Consider the following 6,674-nt stretch of genomic DNA (forward strand, 5'->3'; position numbering starts at 1 on the left):
GGGTGATATTCCCTTGACTGCCTCTTCAGTTTCACCTACATCCTTATTCTTTTCTTGCTTACTCCAGAGGAAAGTATTGCTTTGTTCCGTCAGCCAAATCCAACTGCAAAGATCAGGATTTCAGGACTCTTCTGAATCAATTCCCATGCAGTAGAGCATCAGTATAGCTGTCTTTTTAGCGTACTACTGCCTTTTACCTTGCCACAGGTAATGCACTGAATTCAAGAGCTTTGAATGCATTGTATGGAGCATTGCTAGCATCTTTTGACAAACTTTAAAGTTTCTGTCTGCTCCTGGCAGTATGGTTCAGGGGTAACTCTGCTGATGTTAGTGCTAATGAACAGCAACGAAAAGGAATGCAGAAGAAGTTCTGAGACCTAGCAAGTAATACTGAGAGAACTTTGTAAAATGATAAAAAAAAAAAAAACAGAGGGTTTCTGATTTTTCTATTGGCTATTTTTATACTGGTTAAGTTTATTAAGTAATTCGTTTAATTGCTCTTTAAGAATAAAATTCACAAAGCTGTTTAAAGAAACTGCTCTGATAGCTTTTCCAGATTTCCCTGATGAATATTTCACACTTTCATTAGATTTATTCTGCTTCTATTTCTAGTTAGGCCATGCATCTCATTCCAAATTTAAAGATCATTCAGTACCATAGCTTCAAGCCAAGCAGTGGCCCTGTTTGAGATGAAATAGCTTTGTTGAAAGATACCTCTGTCTTTACCAAATGGTATCAGTCTTTACAAAAAGATGATTTAAATGTGAGGAAGTAAAACCTAGACAAAAGCATTTAGAATTAAAAAAAAAAAAACAGCCTTTTATTTCTGATTTTGTCACCTTCTGTGCTGCTTGTACAAATGACTTCCTATCTCTGTGCTTTTTTTGTTTGTCCTTCAGTATTTAGATGGTAAGATGTTTGGGACAAGCTTGTTTCTTATTGTGTTTTACTTCTCCATAGTATAAAAAAAAATCCATATTGGTTCAAGTGTTATATCGGGGATGGGTGTGTTTGAGTAGCTGTACTGATGCCCTTCCCCTTTGATAGCAGAATAAGGTGGTAGTTGTGAAATGTGCTGTGCGTTACGCACTGTGTGCAGTCCTTTACATGTGTGCCGGGGTGCCCCATGGACTTGCTCTTGCGTGTACGTGAGCAGAAGCCCCCGGGAAGGATCCGGGTATCAGTCTGCAGAAGGGAAAGTGCTGCTGCGCGTGGCTGTTGGTCTGAGAGGTCCGGCTGCTGCAGACTCCTCTGCTGAGCTCTTCTCTTCTAGCTGTTCCCCAGCAGCCCCTGGAAGTCAGCTCTTCCCTATTCTCTCCCGACTGAACGTTTTTTACGCTTCGTTTTTCGTTCGTGCTCCCCAGTCGGCAAAGTGAGACAGGCTGTAGGATTCTCCAAGCTCGTAGTCTTTTGGCTATGTACAAAGTATTCTCCTCTGGGGTCCTGGTGTAGCTTCCTGCTTGTTCTTCCAGCAATCCACGTTAAAGAGGCTAGGCGTGGAATAAATGCTTAGCCTTCCCAATTAAGTTAAGCCGTCTTCAGTTGGATTACATTCCCGTATGCTGACATTGTTATACAGTCACAGCTCACCCATCCCATTGCTGAGGAATGTTAGCCACTCACATGCACTAAGCAGGTTTCTTTGTAACATCACAACAGAATTTAAGAAATTGTAACTTTATGCAACTTCTTTATAAATTCTTGTATTCCTCCACGTTGGACTCCCAGGTTGCTGGAAGGAAAGAGTAATATTAAAGGCTGTATGTGGCCTGAGTGACATTCCTCTGACACCTGCTCAGGTAACACCTGCAGTGATTCTTCAGGCATCTGTGCAAGTATAGAGAAATGTATGTAGCTATTGTTAGCGTATTCATGAGAAATGCTAATAGGCAGTGAGAATTCAGTCCAGCTTTCCGGCATTAAGAAAATGTGCCTGATTACTGAAGAGAAAGTTCCACCGTAGGTAGGCTTGGTTTATGCAGTGCGACTGCAAGTCTCACACATTTCCTCTTGTTAAACTCTGACGTTTGGAGCTTAGCAGTCCCAGAGTGACAGGACACTTCAACGTGGAAGGACCTGCTATCTTAGTGTGTTGCAGCATCTTCCGTTTAATCTGCTTTTCAATTCCTGTAAAGATTTTTGTCTTTGACTTTACGTTGAGACGTATTTTCACGAACACTGTAATTTAGCATGATAATTAATATTTTTCAAGTGCTTAGAACATACAAATGTTATATAAGTGTAACTTATTAGTAAGGGCAATGAAATCAACAGTATATGTTAATTAATATTTATTGTAGAAATGTTCTACTAGCAGTTGAACACAAGAGGGAAAATGATGTGGAATCGGAGAGGAGAACTGAACACCTTTGGTCCTTATGAGAACATAGTTTTTTGCAGGCAGTGCTAGTTTTGGAAGCTTATATAATCGTACACATGAAGCCGTCATTCACGGTAGTCCCCAGAGCACGTCTCCGAGGCTAACCTCTGCAATCAGGCGAGCCGCTTGCCCCTCTCGCGGAAGTTTCTGAGGTTCGCGGCAAACGGCACCGCTGACTTCCTTCAATACGGATATTAAAAATTTATTTAGCCTAAGGATATCAAACAGAAACTGAAGATGCTAAATAATAGGTACAGCTTGACATCAGACAGACTTAGTTTAAGGCAAAACAGTAACTTAAGATCTGAACAGGAGAGTATTGTAGAAGGCCTGTTCCTACAGTCTTGCATCCAGGTCCTCCAAACATTTATCGTATACAGGACTTAATAACAGGAGTCACAGGTTTGGTTTCAGCATAATTCCACACAAAAATTAACGGTCCATCTTTGGAATCAGCCCCTTCCCGTGGATGGGAAGCCTTGGAAGGAGAGGGGCTGGCTGGGGGGGATGTTTAAGTCTGCTGTTAAGAAGTAAGTGCTGAGGAAGCGTTTAACACAAGTACCTTTGATATAAACAGGCCACTGCTCCTTTCTTCTGGCATTCTCATGGAAAATGTTTACCTCTTTTCTGCTCCTGGGACAGAGTAAATAAATACACATGAACAAAAAAGGGTAGCGATACAGAAGGCTAAAGCTGTGTCTTAAGAACTGTTTGAAACCAAATCCTTTTCATCAGAAAGCTTTCTAATTTGTTCCCAAAAGTTACCATGCAGAAGAGTTAACTGTGTTTTAAGTAGTCATTTACTTTGGTGACATTTTGTGTTTTTTTAGCAGGACAAGCAACTCAAACACAGTCCTAGAAAGCAGCGAGCTTTATTTATGCGTTTGTAAGCCTTTTTGTTTGTGGAGTCCCGAGACTGCACAACCAGCCAGCCGTGGTTACACTGTCACTGCAGAACAATTCAGAACAAAGTTGTGCTGCACCGGTAACAAATTTGCTTATTTTTGACAGGTCAGGTGCAAAAATCTGTGCTTTTTTATTCACAAATTAAATAGCAAATGTAAAAAACAGGAAAATCAAGAAAAAGGGTAAAAATTACAGGCTAGCTCCTTGTGCATGCATCACTATGTTCAGTGTAACTGAAGAAGAGTCATATGTGACTGATCCTGGAACATGCGTTGCACCCTCTGGCTGCTGCTCTTGATGTTTGCTAAGCCAGGGTGTGGTGGCATGAAGCCAAAAATGCCAGCTTTTCACCACCTCAGTGTATCTCAAGCAGTGGGGAATCCCCAGTTTACTTATTAAGAAAGCTCTCACCTTTCTTTATTCACTTAATGCCAAGGGGTGGAGTCAGGAGCTGAACAGAATAGCATGTTCTCTAACAGAGTGTGTCCTAGAGACTTCCCGTGTATACCTACATGTTGGCGGAGTTAATGTTTCTGTCATTTTTATTCAGAATGAATGTTTCACTTTGTGGCAGTAATTATATAATGCTGTGAGAATCCATCATTTAAACTGTAAACCACCAACTCCATAATTTTCATACAAATTCAGAAGTTAGTTTATTATGTGGCATACAAGGACAGTTTTGTTTTAGACACAGTATGTCCTCTTAGCTAGAGAGGACGGTCTGCCAAGAAATGATTTAAAAAGGAAGATGCATGTGGCATTCTGGAGATGAGTAGGAGTCCTGTAAAATGCATAACTTAGTTAGCTTGAAATCTTCTAACACAATCAAAAATAACTCTTCGCTTTCTCTGTAAACCATGAAGAGGGTGTATGCATGTATTAAACTTTGCAAACCCAAATTCTGCTGCCACGGTAAGATTTTTGCACGTCAGAACAGCCAGCCAAAATGTCTGTCCTGGCATTCCTCAAAGCTGTCTTGCATGGGAGACCTGGGGTGGCAGTGCCGCACAAGTCCACGGATCCAGGCCGTCCCGGGTTACCTGCGGGAGCGCCTCGATCCAGCTGATAGGACCTACGCCTCCACATCCGTGCAGCGCCGCTGCTCCTGGCGGGAATGCTCTCTGCCGGACACACAACAGACCAGGGCAGCTGCAGCGTTTGGGTCCCCGGTCTAATGGCAGTTTATCTAAATGTCATTTTCATACAATTCGGAAGTTAGTTTAGTCATGCAGCGTACCAAGATGCTTTTGTTTTGGACACAGTGTGTTGTCTTAGCTAGAGAAGAAGGTCTGCCTAGAGATGGCAGGGGAAACCAGGAGAAAATGGTAACGTTCACCAGCGGAAACTGGAAAGCAGTGGTAGAATATTACGTCCTGTCAAACTCAGTTTATTGTACTGCATCGTTACCGAGTCACGGGAATGCTTTTGGGCCAATTTAGAAGCAGAGATGTTGCTGTCTTCTAAATCTCTGTTGCAGACTGGAATCAGAAAGAAGTAAGGGAACGTTTTCAAGAGGCATTTCCATGAATTTTTATGTATATCGTTTTAAGCAGATAATTTGAGTGAGTGAACTTCTAGAACCTATTAGAAACAAAGTTACATTGATGGAAACTTTTTGATGGGAATAAAAGTAAAATCAGATCAGCGAACAGATTCCTTACTTGTGCGAGTGTCATTTACTTCACTGCTGTAGACATCTCGGATTAAGGCCGAGCTGTAAATGGAATTGGTGTTGATAAGTCTCATTACCATCATCTCCAGTTGGGAAGTTACAGCTGTAGCACTAATATAAACAGTAAAACTGATCACACCACAACTTTGGATCCTGTCCTGCTCTTACTGAAGTCTAGGGCTGCACTGCTACTGGCTTTAGGAGCAGCAGGAACAGGCCCAACTGAGTTATTTGGCATGGAGATTTATTTTAACCGCATGCCTGCTGAGCGATCTAAGGAAATTATCAAAATCCCTGATATGTATTCCATAGATCTTCACAGTTTAACAGTGCTGATTTTTGCACTGTCTGCTGGTGATAATGATATATTAGCTAAAGAATATTTCCTCCTTCAGTTCTATCATACAAAAAAATTTGCATGTTTCTTGCAAGGTTCTGGCTTCAATTTCTTGTTTTCCTGGTAATCTTTGAAATTTAAAACCTTAAGGCCACACCTAATGTTCTATTGCTCTGTTATTTCTTTAAATAGAGAGCCTAAATTCACTTGTTTTTACACACTATTTGTTGCTTTTCAAAAGAGTACTTAGGATATTTTTAGACAACTGTGTGTTGCCATTAGCAGAGTTTCAGACAAAAATATATTTTTGCCTTTTTTTTGTTGCGAGAGTATGAATGCAGCATGTGTATCTTTGGGGCCTATAACAACACAGAAATGTCTGTAAATGATGGTTGCAAGTGTATGGCTCTTGCTCCCCGGCCCAGCAAAAGACCTGTGCGTATAGTGAGGGCCAAGTTATTTCTGGCTTTAGTTGTAACAGATTGCACGAGGGGACCTGTTTTGGTGAGCATGTGAGCAGACTTAATGTTGACTTTCCAAAGTATGTGTGCTCCTATTTGAGGCTGGATTCTTCTTCCAGCAAAAGAATGTTTTTGAATTTAAGGGTGGTAATGTCAGGCTTTTGACAAGGAACATTATTTTGTCTGTCATCTGACACTACGCAGTGCAAAATTCGTTCCCCATTACATGTATACAAATAAAGTTGTTTTTCTGTGATACTAGTTAAAATGTCACTTCTCATTCTACATCTGTTTTGTTATTTCTTAGCATCGAATTACATCCTTTTCAGCAGAAAGGAGTGAAACTTTATTTTTAATTCCCTGTGATGGAGTTCCTGAATAGGAGAATAGTTCTGTCTTATGTTTTGTTTGTGTTAGTGTGTACGTGCATGGGTTTTTACTTCAATTTGTCTCATTTTGGGGAAACAAAGAGAATTGAACATATAACCCCAAATACTCTCTAAAATATGACAGCTGAAAAAAAGCTTCTCCTTGACCAGCAGAAATAATGATCCCAGATTTTCTGAGTTAGTGTCCCGAATGCCTTACACTGCTTACTGCAATAACTTTCCCAAACGCCGTCCTCTAAGTCATGCTCTGTTCACAGCCTTCTTGTCCTCACTACTCTTCAGTGTTTCCAGCCACTGGCAGCAGGTAGACAAGATGATAAAACAACTTTGTTTTCCTCAGAAACCACGCTAAAAATGATCAACAGACACTTTCTTATCTTGAACAAGGACGCTGATTAATGCAGTCAGCATTGCCAATCCCATTTGGCACTAGCTGTTGTTTAAGTATCATCAACAAAGCATATTGTAAGCGAGCCTGTGAGAGGAAGCAGTGTGGGCATGTTGCCATTCCTTCCCTGCAGGCTGT

The 6,674-nt window shown here is 41.0% G+C and overlaps 1 protein-coding gene across 5 annotated transcripts in view; it reads left to right on the top strand.

Annotated features, from left to right (window-relative positions):
- Positions 1–6,674, top strand: part of TJP1 (tight junction protein 1) — a 178,420-nt gene that overhangs the window by 59,157 nt on the left and 112,589 nt on the right. The window lies entirely within an intron of this gene.

The sequence above is a fragment of the Dromaius novaehollandiae genome, chromosome 10, assembly GCF_036370855.1.
Source record: "Dromaius novaehollandiae isolate bDroNov1 chromosome 10, bDroNov1.hap1, whole genome shotgun sequence".
NCBI lineage: Eukaryota > Metazoa > Chordata > Aves > Casuariiformes > Dromaiidae > Dromaius > Dromaius novaehollandiae.